Raw genomic sequence first — 20,119 nt, 5'->3', positions numbered from 1 at the left:
AAAAGTTTGGTCTTATAATGTACTCGCTACAATTTCATAACTGATGGGTATTGCCTCTTTCTTGTAGTACAGAGAAAGTTTGTGGACATTATTTTCATATATTATTCCATAATTATGGATGTTGTTGTTGTGGTCTTCAGTCCTGAGACTGGTTTGATGCAGCTCTCCATGCTACTCTATCCTGTGCAAGCTTCTTCATCTCCCAGTACCTACTGCAACCTACATCCTTCTGAATCTGCTTAGTGTATTGATCTCTTGGTCTCCCTCTACGATTTTTACCCTCCACGCTGCCCTCCAATGCTAAATTTGTGATCCCTTGATGCCTCAAAACATGTCCTACCAACCGATCCCTTCTTCTAGTCAAGTTGTGCCACAAACTTCTCTTCTCCCCAATCCTATTCAATACCTCCTCATTAGTTACGTGATCTACCCACCTTATCTTCAGCATTCTTCTGTAGCACCACATTTCGAAAGCTTCTATTCTCTTCTTGTCCAAACTGGTTATCGTCCATGTTTCACTTCCATACATGGCTACACTCGATACAAATACTTTCAGAAACGACTTCCTGACACTTAAATCTATACTCGATGTTAACAAATTTCTCTTCTTCAGAAACGATTTCCTTGCCAGTGCCAGTCTACATTTTATATCCTCTCTACTTCGACCATCATCAGTTATTTTACTCCCTAAATAACAAAACTCCTTTACTACTTTAAGTGTCTCATTTTCTAATCTAATCCCCTCAGCATCACCCAATTTAATTTGACTACATTCCATTATCCTCGTTTTGCTTTTGTTGATGTTCATCTTATATCCTCCTTTCAAGACACTGTCCATTCCGTTCAACTGCTCTTCCAAGTCCTTTGCTGTCTCTGACAGAATTACAATGTCATCGGCGAACCTCAAAGTTTTTACTTCTTCTCCATGAATTTTAATACCTACTCCGAATTTTTCTTTTGTTTCCTTTACTGCTTGCTCAATATACAGATTGAATAACATCGGGTAGAGGCTACAACCCTGTCTCACTCCTTTCCCAACCACTGCTTCCCTTTCATGCCCCTCGACTCTTATAACTGCCATCTGGTTTCTGTACAAATTGTAAATAACCTTTCGCTCCCTGTATTTTACCCCTGCCACCTTCAGAATTTGAAAGAGAGTATTCCAGTTAACGTTGTCAAAAGCTTTCTCTAAGTCTACAAATGCTAGAAACGTAGGTTTGCCTTTTCTTAATCTTTCTTCTAAGATAAGTCGTAAGGTTAGTATTGCCTCACGTGTTCCAACATTTCTACAGAATCCAAACTGATCTTCCCCGAGGTCCGCTTCTACCAGTTTTTCCATTCGTCTGTAAAGAATTCGCATTAGTATTTTGCAGCTGTGACTTATTAAACTGATAGTTCGGTAATTTTCACATCTGTCAACACCTGCTTTCTTTGGTATTGGAATTATTATATTCTTCTTGAAGTCTGAGGGTATTTCGCCTGTTTCATACATCTTGCTCACCAGATGGTAGAGTTTTGTCATGACTGGTTCTCCCAAGGCCATCAGTAGTTCTAATGGAATGTTGTCTACTCCCGGGGCCTTGTTTTGACTCAGGTCTTTCAGTGCTCTGTCAAACTCTTCACGCAGTATCTTATCTCCAATTTCATCTTCATCTACATCCTCTTCCATTTCCATAATATTGTCCTCAAGTACATCGCCCTTGTATAAACCCTCTATAGACTCCTTCCACCTTTCTGCTTTCCCTTCTTTGCTTAGAACTGGGTTGCCATCTGAGCTCTTGATATTCGTACAAGTGGTTCTCTCTCTCCAAAGGTCCCTTTGATTTTCCTGTAGGCAGTATCTATCTTACCCCTAGTGAGACAAGCCTCTACATCCTTACATTTGTCCTCTAGCCATCCCTGCTTAGCCATTTTGCACTTTCTATCGATCTCATTTTTGAGATGTTTGTATTCCCTTTTGCCTGCTTGATTTACTGCATTTCTATATTTTTTCCTTTCATCAATTAAATTCAATATTTCTTCTGTTACCCAAGGATTTCTACTAGCCCTCGTCTTTTTACCTACTTGATCCTCTGCTGCCTTCACTACTTCATCTCTCAGAGCTACCCATTCTTCTTCTACTGTATTTCTTTCCCCCATTCCTGTCAATTGTTCCCTTATGCTCTACCTGAAACTCTCTACAACCTCTGGTTCTTTCAGTTTATCCAGGTCCCATCTCCTTAAATTCCCACCTTTTTGCAGTTTCTTCAGTTTCAATCTGCAGTTCATAACGAATAGATTGTGGTCAGAATCCACATCTGCCCCTAGAAATGTCTTACAATTTAAAACCTGGTTCCTAAATCTCTGTCTTTCCATTATATAATCTATCTGATACCTATTAGTATCTCCAGGATTCTTCCAGGTATACAACCTTCTTTTATGATTCTTGAACCAAGTGTTAGCTATGATTAAGTTATGCTCTGTGCAAAATTCTACAAGGCGGCTTCCTCTTTCATTTCTTCCCCCCAATCCATATTCACCTACTATGTTTCCTTCTCTCCCTTTTCCTACTGACGAATTCCAGTCACCCATGACTATTAAATTTTCGTCTCCCTTCACTATGGATACTAAACTTCATTTCAGCAGCTGTTAATTGTCAGATGCACGATAAAAATGGTATGGACATATCTGCATTTATGTGTCCATTGAGAGATCTGTGCATCACTAGTAATCATCAGCTGCTAAATGCAGTCCACCTGTGTTACCACGGTTGCCACAAGTTCTGGAAATCAGGGAATATCAGAGAATTTCAAAAGTATCACGGAAATTTGAAAAAAAAAAAGAAAAAGAAAAACTCTGGAAAAATCTCGTGTTTGTAACAGTAGATGAAATCGTTTGTTTACTTAGATGTCATGCATGGTTCCTGGCTGGTCACAGCTGAGTATGTGTGCCATTTCCCTACTCCCTCATTCTTACTGCTTCTTCCCTTTTTACCACTCCTCTGAGCTTTCAGTCAGTGCTGCCACCACTTCTTGCCACTAGCCTAGCAGCTGCCGACGAGAGGCAGGGAGGCATGAGAAGTGGTTTGTTTGGATCTGATTCTCAGTCTGTTTACGCTGTGGCTGGAGACAGCGGTCATGAGTGCATGAGTTGTGTCTGAGGTATTGTGTGAATGTGTGTGTGCTCTTGTTTTCTAACAAAGGATATGGCCAAAAATTTAGTAGTGAGAGTGTGATTGTCTATTGTATGTGCCTGTCTGCGGCCCAGCAATCATATTTACGGTGAGTTGTTACCTATCCTTATCGGTATTGATTCTCAGAGTATTTGCGCAAGTAGTCTGTTGCCTGGATTGATCACCACAATCTCATTTCATTAACATGGTGCCTGTGGCATGTGAATACCTGGCCACACAACTGATCTTCGGAGATGGGTGTAGCGGTTTTCACCTGCTTTGTTTACCTCTTCATTTGTTGCTCTCGGTATTGACGTATTGCATTGCTACACTGACTGACTATGGTGAATAATTTAGCCGACAGATGCACAATTGCGTTTCACAGTCTTTTACTTTCACTTTTCACAACCCCCCAATAAGATGCAGTTACATATGACCAGTGCACTTTTGTTCTAACTTCCTATAAGCCTCATTAATAGTTAACAGGTGAACCATCCACATACTGCTACAGTAGTTTACTGTTGAACATCTACGAGCAATAAAAGCCTAACCACAAAGTTCACAGTTCTTGAAGAATACAAAGGTACATATAGAGCAGACTCTGTCACTGTTTTAACACACAGCCTAACTGTGTAACACTTATTACACTGTTAAGTTGATGCATTGTTGTCATTCTAACCAACACAGGTTCCTCGTCTGAAACTCGGCCATGGTCTGACTGCCTGGTGACCAAAAATTGGACCCTTATATATTTTCGCAATAATAGGTACTGAAACTTCACATTGTTCAATGTTTAATTTACAAAAATTACAATTAAAACTTAACTCATTAAATTAACTGAATATATCAAAAAATTGGTTCTTTTTAAGTTTCTTCTACTACAAGGGTTAGGATGAATTATTTGTTTAAATTATGAAATTAACAACACAACAACAGTTATGCAAACAATACTTTTGACAAAACTGTTAATTACTTTGGAATTAATGAAGGGCTGGTTTTGCTAACATGTTTTCGAATAGAGACAAATAAATACTTTAATATTACTAGTATTTCATCTTCCAAATGTTTATAATTAGTATAGAATTCACATTTGTTTACACGTCAACAATGGAATTTAAGTTACGAAACAATTAGTGATTTCACCCTGCAGTAAAAGATACTAACTAGTAATAGTCAAAATAAATTAGAAAATCAATTACATACATAAAACTAGGCACAAAATTAGGTCTGGTGTTATTTACTTTAAAACTAAGGGCCAACCATTCTCTTTTACGAAAATGCACATTATATTCACGTATGTTAATGGTAATTAGTTAAAAGTGAAAAAAAAAATGAATTTTAAGAAGGCAGATGGCAAAACAAGAGGGGAAGTAAAATTATCCCAGCTTGCTTCGTCACACAGGCCATAGCTGCAGGCCATTCATGTAAGTATCTGTAGCAGATCGGGCCTGCTGATCTGAAGCCCGCCATTTCCCATTAATGTGCAAGCCTTGCCTGTGAAATCTAGTCTTAGTGATCTGCCACCAGGTCAGCTCTGTTTGTGTGTAGCATAATGCGGCAGATTTTTGTGGTTTATCCGTGGACCAAAGATTGTAGTGCTCCTCGGTAGGCCGGGATCGCGAGCGGTGGATTTCAGGAATTGCTGCTGTCACACCGCAAGTACATTGCACAGTGTGGTGTTTTATAGGCATTTTATTTATTCTAGTACATTTTGGCACTTTAAAAGTAGTTTATATGTTAGAGAGTATGGACGATAAGAAGAAGAAAACTGTGGCAGTTGCTGGCAGTTTGTACGCTATGTACTCACATATTTGTTGAAGAAAAAACCACACAATAGCTGTAAAATAATAGACGTAACACAGTGGGCAGTAACCGCTAGGAACGAACATGGTAGAACCAACATTTTATTTTATTGGCATCGGTTTACACAACTCTCCCCTGCTTCCACACTTCTTTCGAGAGGCCTACTTTTTTCTGAGATTATTTCTGAAATCAGTGAAGGTATTTTAAATCTGTCTTTGACTCTAACAAAATGCGTATTTTTGTCACCAAATGTATTTTGTTTCATTGAAATAAAATAACATCAGTGGTCTTAATGAAACACATATACCATTTGGCTTGCTTTCTACATCTAAAAACAGTTCGTGACAAAAGATGTTCACGCCAGTACTTGATTTTTGCTTACACATTTAGAAATGCAGAAGTCCTTACATTTTTTGTCAACTTATTCCTTTAATTACCCTTAACATCTCAAAATTTGTCAGGTAAAACATCAGGGAAATGTCAGGGAATTTCACTTAGAGAAACTTGTGGCAACCCTGGTTGCTCCTGATGCTACTGAATATGTCCAGGTGTGCTAAACTTCTGCATTTTTAAAATATGTTTGGTTATTGTGTGTTATATGCAGTTTGTAGACCTCTAATCAAATATATGGAGTGTTTGGCCATTACTGTCATTTTATATAAGAAATCCATTGTAGTTAACAAATTACTGCTGCAGGTTTGAATGAAGTAAATGGGAATTCTTGTAGGATTTGTGAAGGGCTATGGAGTGGGACAGCTTATAGAAAATACCAGACTGATGTAGTTCTTCCAACCCTGAGTCAGAATGAAGTCCAGTCAACACACCTCCAGATTAGGCAGTATCCTCTGAGGCATTGATTCTTCTCGCAGAGAGAGGGTCTACTAGTTAGCAGTGCTCGTAGTGCATGGCTGCCAACTATTATGGATTGTCCATAATTGTTGCAAATCTAGCACCTTAATTATGTAGTTGCAGGAAGTTATTAAAAATACAGAAATAGATATTTTACGATTTGATTTTTAAAAAATCTGAAAAGGTACTGTTTGTATTTCCTAATTTGAGTGGATGTAGTCATGTAGTTTAGTTTACAACACACAAAATGTTAACTTCCTAGTACATTTTTGTTCATCTTTCGAGATTTTATGCAGGTGACCCACAAAGCAAGTGGCCCTACTATATAGCTAAGGAAACATGGCAGGTAGTTTTGTCACCACACTGTACAACTTTTAGTGGTGACTAAAGAAATGTTTTGCAGAACCCACACACTGTGACTTCACAGCCTATGCACAAGTGGGCACAGCCAAGTGAGCAGCATGATGCTCTACATGCCAAGATCTTGGGAGTCTCATTTGGCAAGATATTATGGGTCATCTTCAGTAGCTTCCAACAAACTATGCAGTGTATACATGCTCATCTCTCATGCACTTCAGGCAAATGCAGACCGTATGGATCAAACACATGCCCATAGTCCTTTATTACCAGTCAAGCCCTTTTTCCATGACGTGGATATGAATTGGTAATTTGAGATGCATATGTGAGACCAGTGAGAATATTCTTGTTTTCTCAATCACTAAAGATTTCATTTTGAGGTAATATGTGGAATGTAGGCTCCCTTGCATATGGTATGAAGCTGAGGGCATATGTGACTTACAGCTTCTCTCACTCACCATCTAAAGGGTGAGACATACGACTGAATACACAATAGTTTATTCAAAACACACACACACACACACACACACACACACACACACACACACACACACAAAAACCGTAAGTTCTAGGTTCAATGCTATATCACTATGTAATGCATTATTGAGTAAAGGCATGATACATTGTTTATGTTTTGCTGTTGAATTGAAACTTATATCTCAGTGGTCTCTTGGTGCTATTCCAAAAGAGCAAGCTTTCTGCTTCCACCAGATTATAAATATTTGTTGACTCTGCTTTATCATAGAGCGCAAATTGTATAGGTGATACAAGATGGCAATGAGTAAAATATGATCTATGAATTGTTTGCAAAAAATCTGTGTAGATGTGAGTATCTTGTGTATAAAGCGCAATAAATTGTGTCAGAAAGGGCATAGTGCGTACTCTGCATGTGCAATGAAACTAAAAAATGTAAGTCCACTTGCTATAACATCAAAAACAAAGAAGGATTGTACCGGTAATGAAAGTGTTTCAGATAACATTGTGTGAAATTATAGCATGAGATTAGATGTGCTTAAACAAGACAACTGTGGCCTTTTGAAGAAACTCAAAATTCTGGAATCTAATGTTTAGCGAACTTGAACTAGTTATCCAGAAAACTGAATACAATGAAAAGTGCAAAATTATGTGTGAAATGAGGAACAAAACAGTAATCAAAAAATGTAAACAAACCAGTGAAACACATCAGAGTGAAAATATACATTTCATAGTAGGTGACTATTCAATAAAAAATAAAAAATCAACAAATACTCACCTAATAAAGACTTTTTTTTTTAATGGAAAAGACAAACGAAGGTATGAAACAAAAAAGTCTTTGTTAGCAGACAGTCATCGGCGGCTTTGTGCAAGACTCTTAAACTAAAAAATGAAGCACAACTCTGATACGTGTTCATGTGCCATTTAAAGAAGTCGTGAACATTGTGAAATGCAGGATCACATGAAAAGACGACGATTTGATCATCATTGGTGGAGAAAATGATACCAAAAACAAGATTCAAGACTTCACAGAGACTGTTGCTGACCTATTACAAAAAAAAGCAGACAGGATATATTAAAGTCCTCCAATGTACAATTTCATATAGATTTGACGAGTTTCACTGGAACACTAAAACATATCAAATGAACAACTATTCGGTAAATACGACTCTAAAGCACAGCTGTGTCAGCATTGTAGATATAAAGATGTTCCTGAGATGAATTGATTATACAAAACATGATTTGCACTTGGTGATGAAGGGATGGGAAAAGAAAAAATGTGTAGACTTATACAGTAAAAAAAAAAAAAAAAAAAATATATGAAACCGACACTAACATTAGAATTAGCTGCTGAAGAAGAAGTGAAAATATCCCCAATGTCAGCATCAGTTACAGGAGAAAGATACAGGGAAACTCCTAAACAAAATGTATCTGCTTTTTCTTATGGAAAGACACTCAGCTAAAAAGATCAAACTCAAGGAAGGAGAAGCCACAATTGTGCAGACATTCACTCCCAAAAAAGAAGAGATACCGTCATCTGTACAGAAGAAACTCTTATTGCTAGGAAACCCTGTAGACGATCGAAAACAAGCTGTATGAAGTATGAGAACTTTACTGCACACCAGAAGGAGGAGGACACCAACTCAGCACCACACACAACAAAGACTCATCAAAATGGAGTAGCAAAAGCAAGTAAGCCCCAAATTTCGGGACTAAGTGCTGACCTTCTAGTCTTTCACCAAAAAGTGAAATGTGATTTATTGCACAGATCATATGGTCTGTTGTACAGGAGATAAGTCAAGTTTAGCAAAAATATAATGTATAATGATTTACAGAAATTCTTTTTACACTATTTTAAAAATAATGCCAATAAATATAACACTACAATATTTACTATAAATTAACAGTTTACCAATTTCCTTTGTTGTACCCAGACAACACTGCAATATTAGCTACAGATTATTATTTTTCAAAGTGTCAGACTGTCTTCCATGAATTCTTCGGTGGTGTAGTAACATTTCTCTATTAAAATATTTTGGAGTAAACTTTTCAGTAAACCATGGTCCATTGTTAATTTGTTTCTACCTTTTACTTTGTTATATATATTTTAGCCCCATGTACAGTGGTGTCTGAGCATAAAGCTTTAAGTGATGAGAAGGAAATTTGAAGTTTTTCCTGTGACAAGTATGGAACTTTTCAAGATTATGTTGATTATTGTATACAAAAATCAAAATTTCAAAAACGTACAGTGAAGTAATTGTTAGTATTTTTAATTTCTTGAACAGTGGGCGACATGACTCGTTTTTGTGGACAGCACACATTTCTAATGATTTTCTTCTGAAGAATTAGTAGCCTTGAACCGCTTCTAGAGTTTCCCCAAAAAATTATCCCATACCGAATTACAGATTCAAAATAACTGTGATAAACTGTCTTTCTTGTGTCCATATGAGTGGCACCAGATAAAATAAACATTACAAAAGCTAGGGAAATTAATTTATTTGCCAGGAAGTCTATATGTGTCTTCCAGTTCAAACTTTTATCGAGGTTTAGGCCCAAGAATTTCACATGGCTCACTTCTGTCATCAGTTGATTATCATGGGCTATTTGTACAGGATATATAGCTGACAATTTAGAGACTAATTGTATTATCTGGGTCTTAGTGACATTGAGCTTTAGTCCATTTTTATGGAACCAGGATTCCAGTTTTCCCCAGAACATTTTCTATTAGGACTGAGGTGTCATCTGCGAACAAGCCTGAATGAGCATAAATATATGATGGTAAATCATGTATATACAACAAGAACAGGTAAGGAACCAGTATTGAACCCTGTGGAACTCCTTGGGAAATTGTTTTCCATTCAGAGTGGTAGTTAACTGAAGTTGATGCCAAAATAACTCTTTGTTTCCTTTCTATCAGATAAGAGTTGAACCACTGTAATGCAATATCTTCGATCCCATAGCTCTTCAGTTTGTAAAGTAATAATGAGTGGTTCACTGAGTCAAAGGCTTTCATTAAATCACAGAATATTCCTGAGACATTTGTACCCTGGTCTAGTGATGCGCTTATTTTTTCTGTAAATTCTCTGATGGCATTTATGGTGCTTTGAAAACCAAACTGATTTTTACTAATAATGGCATTTAGTGTAAGGAAATTTTCTAGTTGTTTTGCTACAAGTTTTTCAAATATTTTAGAAAAAACAGGAAGGAGAGATATAGGTCAGTAGTTTCCCATATCTCCTGGTGATCCCTTTTTAGATAATGGCTTATTCTCTGCATATTTTAGGACAACTGGGAAAGACCCATGTTAAAAGGACTGGTTTACAATAATAGTCAGTGGGTATGAAATAATAAGAAATCATTGAAGAAATTTGACATTTTAACAATATTTATAATAATATCACTTCACTGAAACATAACTTGAGAAATTTTTGACTTTTAACATTGACTCCCAACTCTGATTTCACAACAGAGCACACTGCCTTTGTTTTATTTATTTCTTTGTTTATGAGTATACTATTTGCCAGTTTTTTTGCTGCCAATGTCATTTTAAAAAAAATATAGTCTTATAGTACTTAACATAAGTTACAAAATTAGGGTTTCTGTTTACTTTGAGCTCATTGTGCAGCTGTCTTTTGGTGGCACTTGAAATTTTTATGCTTGGTGTAATCCAGTTTCTTTTATTCCTGCCTCTCTTTTGATGAGATTTTGGGGGAAATGTTTCATTGAATACACCCAAAAAACAATTTAGAAATTTACCACAATTTTTGTTGCCTGAATCACAGTGGTCTAAAGGCCAGATTATAACACTTAACTTATCACAAAGCCACTCTAAATTTTCTTGCCTAAAATTCCTTCTTATATAAGATTCAGATTTTAATTTCTCTGTTTTGGGGAGCTCTTTAAACAGCCCTCCACAAGCTCCTTTTCTGTGCCAACATCTTCATCTCAGTAACACACACACCAAGTGTATGGTATTATTTGTTGGATGTATGCCAATATCTGTCTATCCCCTATGGTGATCAAATATCCCTAGATCTAGGCAAAACTTCCTTGTATCATCAAACTGCTAATTTGTAATAACATTACCTGTGCAGTTTGCTGAGTGGAAGTTTTCTCTAGTGCACATAGTAAAGTTTAACTTGAAACCAGATTTTTTGATTAAATCACAAAATTTTTCAATGTCACTGCTTTCAATTAATGTATTTAAGTTGAAGTCTCCTGCAATCACAATCTTTTTCTTGATTTTTTTTTTTAAGTTTATCTAAGAGATACTGAAATTTTTCTAAGAACAATTTCATAGCAGAAGCCCCAGGAATTCTGTAAAGTGATGTTATCACAGTATTTAAATCACAAATCTCTACACAACAGCTTTCAAAAATACATTCTTCATTTAGATAACTAAAATCTTCCTTCACTTTAAAGTTTAAAGAGGCATGCAGTAAGATACTGGAGCCCCCATAAGATGCTGGCAAGTTTGAAATTGCTGATTTTATTTAGAATGTCTATGCATTCTTTTGTGAGCCAGTGTTCGTTTGAGCAGACTACCTTTATGTTTGACAGTTCAGAAAGTATAACTTGCAGTTCATCAATTTTAGAGTAACCTAGATTTGGACGTTTTTCTGCTAAACTGTTTACATTTTGATGCTTCAAGATAGAATTTTTGAGTTTGTTTATACTTTGAAGAGCCTCACTTGTTCCACTATATTTTCAGTTTCCATTTTGGATCACCACTTTTATTTCCAAACCCCTTTCGGAAGTTTTCAGTTTCGCTTGCTTTTAATGATTCTGCGGATGCCTACGATCATTTTGCCGAAAGTTGTTGAACCTAACCCATTCAAGTGTAGCCCATCATTTCCCAGACACTTACCACTTACAAATTTATTTGAGTCTACAAAAATTGCACCCAGCTTATCCCACTGTTCCCTGATTCCACTGTTTATCTTATTTATGTATGTATCACTATATTTATTGATTTATTTACTCCTTCTAATCCTATATGTATAGTATATATACAATGATATTGGACATGGTTAGGTCTTTACAAGATAAAGTACAATTTGTATTGCATTCCTAAGGACTAGATATTTAAGTAAGTTAGCAAAGAATCATATATACAACAAACATCAGAGGCAACATACAAAGTAGAATATTCATAATGCATCTTTTTTTTTTTTTTATTTTTTTTCTTTATTTTATTTTATTTTTTGTTTTGTTTGATTTCCAAGTAATCTGTCAGACTGTAAAAGCAATGATCAATTAAATATGCCCTTAGTTCAGCCTTAAAACTACTGAGTTTACTTACTGATTTAAGATGGTTAGGCAGATCATTGTAAGTTTTTATCCCAGTATGTACAGTGCCTTTTTGGCACAATGATGTTCTCACCTGTTTCATACGAAGATCAGATTTTTGTCATGTATTGTATGCATGTATATCTTCATTTTTAATAAGATATCTGGGTGTCCATCAATATATTGTTTGATGAAAACTAACATTTCATAGATAAAAATGCAAGGAAGAGGAAGAACTGACAGTTTTTTGAATATGAGTCTGCATGATTTCCTGTTGTTTACCCCTTCAATAATTCTTAATATTCTCTTTTGCATTCTGAGAAGTTTAATATTGGTTGCTGCATTGCCCCAGAAGATTATGCTGTATTTAATTACAGAATGCATGTTGGAGTAGTATAACAGGCTAGCTTTGCTGCAACAAGTTTTTAAGATCCTTATCATGTAGCAGGTTTTGCTTAGTTTTCTTTGCAAATATTTTGTGTTGTTCCGGAGCCAGAGTCCCAGAAATTTTCTGCTGTCAACACTTTCAAGAACTCTGATGTTTTATGTGTATGTTTAGGTGGTGCCTTCCTTTTACAAAATAGTAGTTCAGTGCTACTGCACTTTTGTTGTTTATAATTAGCTTGTTACAGCTGAACCACTGTTCTACAGTGTTCATTGTTTGGATAGCGGGGTCTTTTAGTTTTTCCTCTGTTTTCTCACTAATAAGGAAGCTTGTATCGTCTGAAAATTGGAAGATAGTTTGGAAATAGTTGTTGTACATAAGATCATTGACATAGAGGAGCTACAGAATGAGTTCTAATACTGATCCTCGAGGGACGCTGTATTTCACATTTTCACATCCTGAGTAGTAGTAGCTGATTTTGTTATGGTCAGTATATTGCACTTCAACCACCTGTTAGTGACCACATAGGTATGTTCTGAGCCACTCATTGGATATACCTCTAATTCCTAATTGGTCAAGCTTCTGCAGTTGGGCATTATGGTCAATGGCGTCGAAGGCTTTGGATAAATCAAGACATATGCCTGTCACAAATTGACTTGCATCCAGTTTACCATAGATTTCATTAAGAAATTCAAATATTGCACTTTCAGTTGAATAGCCTTTCCTGAAACCATGATGTGAGGGAGAGAGAATTTTATGTTTATTTAGTAAATCAGACAATCTCTTATAAAAAAATTCTAAGATTTTTGAAAATACAGGCAGTAGGTCTATTGGTCTATAATTTGAAAAAATTTCTGGATTTCCTTTTTTGAGCAATGGTTTCAGTCTTGCCATTTGTAAGCATGAAGGGAAGCTTCCTGATGCCAATGATCTGTTGCACAAGTATGTCAAGGGTTCAGCTAAATTTCTTCAGTACTTGAGGGTCAAAGGAACAATGATGTAGACACATTTCTCATGCTATTGGATGATGGAGGTGATATTGTTTTCTTCCAGACTACTCACCAACTGTTCACTTATTTTTGCAAAATATTTGTTGAAGGTCTCAGCAGTTTTTGTTGGCCATGAAATCATTTGTCCTTCATAACATAAGTTTATATTTTGATATTGTTTGGTTTCATTTGTTGTTTGATTTTTTATAACTTCCCATATAGCTTTAGATTTGTTTTTTGAATTTTCAATGTAATTGTCATATGCCATTGTTGTAACTTTCCTTACAACATTTTTGAGGATTCTCTTGTAATTCTTCAGGTACAAATAAAATTCATAAGGCATGTTCTGTGTCTTTGCTATATTGTGTAATCATCTTTTCTCTGCACAAGAGATTCTAATGCATGTTATAATCCATTTGTTATTTTTAAAGTTAGGTTGACCTTTTTTTTTCTTAAAGGAAATGCAGCTTCAAAGTATGACTTGAAGATTTCCATGATTTTTTCAAATTTTATGTTGGTATTCTCACAAGTATACACTTCATACTAAGTTTCTTCACTTAGTCTCTGTATAAAAACACTTATTTGATTGTTAGTTAATTTTCTTATTTCTTTTACATTTGTTTCAGTTGGGGTGTGTTAATCAATAAACTGTGTGTAGTGATCAATGAAGCCAGTATTAAGATTTTTGGCACAGAAATTGTATTTACATTTGTGTTTTTTAACATCTGATCAATTGTTGAGCCTGTTGTTGGTGTAACTCTTGTAGGAGAATCTATGGTGGCTTTTATGTTATATGTTCCTGTTGGGCCATTAAGCTTCGCTGGTGTTTTGAGATTTTTTGAAAATCAATATTAAAATCTCCACATATGTTCACTGTTTTGTTGAAGTTTTTTATAGTATTTAAAGCTGCTTCTAGTTGATGACAGAAATAATTTAAGTTCCCATCAGGGCTCCTATAAACACAGATGATCATTAATTTTAATGCTGAGAGTTCAACTGTGGATACTTCAAAGACTTTCTCTTCTGCTAACAGTTCAATGGGTTTTATGTTACAATAATCAATACCCGATTAAACAAATATACATGACCCTCCATGACTGGATGTAATGCTATTGAATGATAATGAAAGATTGAAGTCTGCAAGTTTTGTGACTGACAGTGCATCTTTAGGCAGCCAGTGTTCAGTTATACACATTACAGAAGTGTTTTTTAGCTCATCAGTAAATAAAATTTCAAGTTCACTTAATTTGTTTAGCAATGATTGGACATTTTGATGATTCAGCATGAAATTAAAAGATTTGTTAGACTTCGGCATATTGTTAGACTTTGGCATATTTAATTGATCACTTACCTTTATCTTGTCAATAAAAAATCGTTCAGGTGTACTGTAAGTACTGCTTTTCTTTTCCCTTATGCACTTTTCTTCTATTATCATCTTCTGCATAACTTTCTTCTGTATCTGGCTCCCCTGTTAGTTGTTCAGCTGCTCCAGTTGTTGATTCTGCTGCTGTTGATGATTTTGCTGCTGGTGTTAGAGCTGGGTCTGCAACTGGTGGAGCTGTTACTGCATTCATTGTTGTTGCTGTGACTGAATATTGGAGGCACCTTGATTCTTCTTTTGTTGTTGTTGATGTTTGGAGTGAGGTCTTGCTGGCATTGTTTCCTTTGAATATTGGGGGGGGGGGGGGGGGGGGGGGGCTAGTGTTTGATGCCTCTTGTTGATAATTACTTTAATTTTTCCGACAAGCAGTTTTTTCCCCATATTGTTAATGTGCAATCCATTTAATTTGTGGGATCTGCGCCCAATATTGTTAACATTTACGAGTTCTACATTTCTTAAATGTTTGCAAAGTAATGAAATTTGTTGGTTGGCATTGATTATTTCTTTATTTAGCCTACACATGACCAAGACGGTAAGTCACGCCGATGTGGGATTTTCAGCACTAAACTGTGTGTGTGTCAACTGTCCTAAGTACTTTTTTAGTTCTTGTTTTGCTTTGTGAGTTTCGTTTTTGTACGCGTCATTTGACCCACCAAATAGCACAACAAAATCTTCAGAGTATAAGTCAGCAACGTCTGTGGATCGTACATGCTTGCAAACTTCCGACAAAAAGCACCAGGCATTATGTAAGCGATTGTTTGTACACTGGACTGACGGTGCAGAAGGCAAGCAAATCCACGAACATGACTGTCTGCCATCACAACCACTTTTCTTCATGTAGGTTTCTCTGTATGTTTAGTATCAGCGTTGGACAAACACTTGATATTTAAGTCACACAAGGGTTCAAGTCGTTCAGACTCTTTTTCTTTCATAACAGTAATTGACCTTATGTGTAAAACTGCATTATTGACAATATTTGAATGTGCAAACACACTTTTTGCTGAGCGCATCAAGTTCTGTGTTTCACTGATTATTCCTTCCTCACTGCTGTTCCTGATGGAACTTGTTACGATATGAATGAAAACACCTTCATATTTGTCCTTTTCTTCATCTCCACTTCTAGTTTCACTTCGTTTCAAATTTAGAATATTTTTAAAGTGTCTGCTGATCTGATGTGATTGGATTCTGGGATGAACATCAATTTCACAGCCTGGAGATGTAACAATTTTCAGTATTGAGTCACCAACAACAAGAAAGTCCCTTTTTTCAATCAGTTTTTCTGTGGCACTTTCAAGTTTGTCCTTTTTGTAGGTCACTGTTTCCCATTTATATTTGTTCGCAGGTAGTCCGGTGGGTGGGTTTTTGATCAGATTTCGCACACCATTTGAATTTCAAGGTTTTATTTCATACTTGGCAGGGGTTGTTCAGAAACCCTGGATTCCGTTTTGCTTATTTCCATTTGATGGATATCACACACACAGAAACGTTTTTCTTGAGTTAATCTATCATTTTCTTTCTGCTTAGTCAGTGATTCAGTTTTCAATGCTTCAATGTGTGTAGCTGCTTTATTTTCGTTTTTTGTATCTTCTTTTATGCCGTTTCACATGCACAGGCCTGTTTTTACCGTATTAATCTATAATTTTCTTTTTCTATGGTCACTATTTTGGTATTGAATGCCTCAATGTCCTTTTGCAGCAATTTTGTTATTTCGATTTTTGATTCCACTATACTTACAAGATCGGCTGATTCAACTCATAAACAAATGTAGCATGTAGTATTAGTAGTAGTAGCAGTAGCTTTATTCATCCATACATCTCTTTTTACAAGGATATAGGACATATCAAAGTACTTACAAGTTTAGACCAATTTAAAATAAACTAATTTGCATACACATTTATTTGCAGACTTATAGTTAGACATAATCATTAGATTTACTCCTCATATACAATACTTTTCTTACAAATAATTTATTAAATAATGTAATGCCACACTGTTCACTCATATCTCACTATCAGTCACTGCACACTCTATTCACACATTGTTTCATAACACTTCATTACTACACACACACACACACACACACACACACACACACACACACTGGTGATCTCTGGGCCATTTTCTGTACCACAACTTCCCATTTGCTATCGTGAAACACTGAGTCAGCATCTCTCCATAATTAATGAGATGTTGATCTCAGACAGAGGAAGATGTGTTAGTATTGTGCTATGCATAGCTTTGGAGTAAGTACTTCTAGAAAGGAAAAGAGAAGGAAAGAAACATAAAGTGAAGGTGTTCTGTGGAATGTTCTATAATTATTATTATTATTATTTATTTGTGTAACATTTTTTTTATCAAACCCCTACTCTGTTTTATCTAAGTAATCCTTCAATGTATAAAATGTATTGCATAACAGGTACTTATTAGCTGCATTTTTAAATAAGTGTATTTTTGCAATTTCTTTAATCTATTTTGGTAATTTATTGTATAGTTTTATTCCTTGGTAGAAAATGCTGTTTTGAGTTAAATGTAAGTTGAGTCTATCTTTAGTTGCATGGTCATGGACAGAGCTGTTTGTGCAGTAATTACCAATGTTATTTCTGATGTGTATAACTGTTGGTAAATGTATTCACATGGAGCAGTTAAAATCCCCAGTGTTTTGAACAGATTATTACAATGAGCTCGACTAGTATTTTTGCTTATTATTCTTACGGCTCTTTTCTGGAGATAGAGAATTGTATTCATATTTTGTGCATTTGTTCCCCAAAAAAGAATGCCATAGCTAAGAAGTGAGTGTACATATGAATAATATGTAACTAAAAGACATTGCATGTTACACACTGATGATAGGATTCTCAGGGCATAACATGCTGATGACATTCTGTTTGCAAGTACCTTTGTTTGTTCACACCACTTCAACTGATAATCAGTATTCATTCCTAGAAATTACACAGTCTATAGAGGTGCCACCTACATTTAATTTAACATTGTAAGTTTTCCCCTTCAAACTGAAATTCATGGCATTAGTTATCTTTATGTTCAATGTCACTTTATTGCTTATTGACCAATCACAAAGTTCCTTGAAAGTTTCATTTGCTTTCTCGGCAAGGAGTTATGATGTTTGCTCAGTGACTATAATATTGCTGTCATCAGCGAAGAGAATTTTTTCACCATGTGGAACACTAGTGGAAAAGTCATTAGAGTACATATGGAATAGTATTGGTCCTAATATGCTACCTTGTGGAACCCCTATATTAATGTATTTTGGTCCTGATAAGTGTTTTACTAAATGTTTAGACCTATATGAAGTGTGTGTTACCTGTACTCTTTGCACCCTATGTGTTAGGTATGATCAAAACCAGTCATTAGCCACCCGTCTTATTCCCAATGCTTCTAATTTATTTAATAGAATCTTGTGGTTGACAGTATCAGATGCCTTAGAAAGATCCAAAAATATGCCTGTGACACACTCATCCTTATCAAGAGCATCAAGTACAACTTTTGTGAATTCTACTATGGTTGACTCCGTATTTTTGCCACTTTGGAAACCAAACTGTGATTTGCTTAAACGATTGTATTTATTCAGGTAATTCATGAATCTGTCTTTCATAATAACTTCTATTATTTTTGAGAATGCTGACAGCAGGGAAATGGGCCGGTAATTTTCTATGTTTTCTGCATTATGTTTCTTAAACAATGGTACAACTCTTGCCTGTTTTAACTGCTCTGGAAATATCCCTGATGTGAAGGATTCATTTATTATATTTGTTAAGGGGCCTTGTACAATTCCTATGGATTGTTTCGGTACACACATTGGTACTTCATCTAAGCCTACTGACTTTTTATTTTTTAGTTTTTGAACAGTTTTATCGACTTCATTCTCTGTGGTTGGAAGTAACATCATTGTATGTAGTGCAACATTATTTACAGGTGTTACATTTGTTGTGGGGAATTTTTGCTGTAACCGCTCTGCAATACTTGAAAAATGCTTGTTTACATAATTTGCTAAGTGTTGTCGATCATAAATAAATTAATTACCTTATTCCCCTCTCTTAGCAGTATGTTTTTCTGTGATTGTTTGCCTCTCCCCACTTCCTTTTTTATAACATCCCAGACTGCTTTGCTTTTATTCTCTGCATTATATATTATTTTGTCATTAAATGACTTTTTTGCAGCAATCAGCACCTTCCTATAGGTCTTTTTGTATCTGTGATAGAAATTTAAGAATTCTGTATCAATGCAAATCTTTTTCATGGAACTGACGTGTTTAAGTGTGTGGGAGGACTTCTTAATGCCTGCTGTTATCCATATGTTTTTGTGAAATGTTGATACAGACAGGCATACTTTTGGAAATGCCCAAAGTTCAATTTAAACACTGTGGAGAATTTTGAGAATTTCATATTCACTGTGGTTTCCTTATACACTTCATCCCAGTTTTGTTTTTCTAGTTCTTTTATTTTGATTTCTGATAGATGTCGTTTGTAGGCTTGTAGTTTAGGGAATGATTCAGTGCCTGATTTTACTGTTGTTATTTGACAGAGATGGTCTGATAGTCTGAGATCTTTTAAAGCTACATCACATTTTTCCCTGTCCATATTTGTGGCCACATGGTCAATTACTGATGCAGTCATTGTAGTAACCCTTGTTGCACTATTGACCAATAGGGACATGGTAAAACTTTGAAGGATGTTTATGAAGGTGCTGCTGGATTCATTTATGATATTATTATTGATGTTAATGTCCCCACACAGAATTATGTTGATCTTTGTCCTTGCGACTTTATCTAGAACTTCCGTTAATTTATTGAAAAAAGTGTCCACACTGCCACTGGGAGATCTATACACACACAAAATGATTAATTTCTTGGTGATATCAAGCCCTATTAATTCAATAGCTTATATTTCAAAGTGTTTGTCTTCACTTACTGTACTGAGGTCATGTCTTGATTTGGACTGTGTCCCTTTCCTGATGTAAATGCATGATCCTCCACCCATTGAAGTAGTTCTTCAGTAAGAGTTTGCCCTTTCATAGAATTATAATAATACATGTTGGATTTCTGTGTCTCTACACCCGTGCTCAGTAATACACACTACTGTGCAGTTGAAAGATTGGATCTCAACTTCTAATAGCTGTATTTTATATTTTAATGACTGCATGTTTTGATGGAGGATTGTTAAGTCTGTGAAATGCCCATGTTACTCTTTCCAATGGTTTGTTTTTCTTTGTGACATCTGGTATGTGCCATATTTGAAGTGTTAAAATCTGTCTTGTGAGTGATTGATTCGGTATTTTTTAAACGTCCGAAGATACTATTTAGACAGGGGAACCTGTTGTCTGGATTTATCCTATCATATAAAGTTGATCGTTGGTAAAGCAGATGCCAGACTGAGATTCATTGGAAGAATCCTAAGGAAATGCAATCCAAAAACAAAGGAAGTAAG

General features: G+C 35.7%; 1 protein-coding gene across 1 annotated transcript in view; it reads left to right on the top strand.

The window, feature by feature from the left end:
* The window catches only part of LOC126262308 (uncharacterized), a 248,561-nt gene that overhangs the window by 75,340 nt on the left and 153,102 nt on the right, over positions 1-20,119 (top strand). The window lies entirely within an intron of this gene.

This window comes from Schistocerca nitens, chromosome 6, assembly GCF_023898315.1.
Source record: "Schistocerca nitens isolate TAMUIC-IGC-003100 chromosome 6, iqSchNite1.1, whole genome shotgun sequence".
NCBI classification, from domain to species: Eukaryota; Metazoa; Arthropoda; class Insecta; order Orthoptera; family Acrididae; genus Schistocerca; species Schistocerca nitens.
The sequence above is the reverse complement of the archived record's forward strand: the minus strand, read 5'-3'. Positions and strand labels throughout refer to the sequence as shown.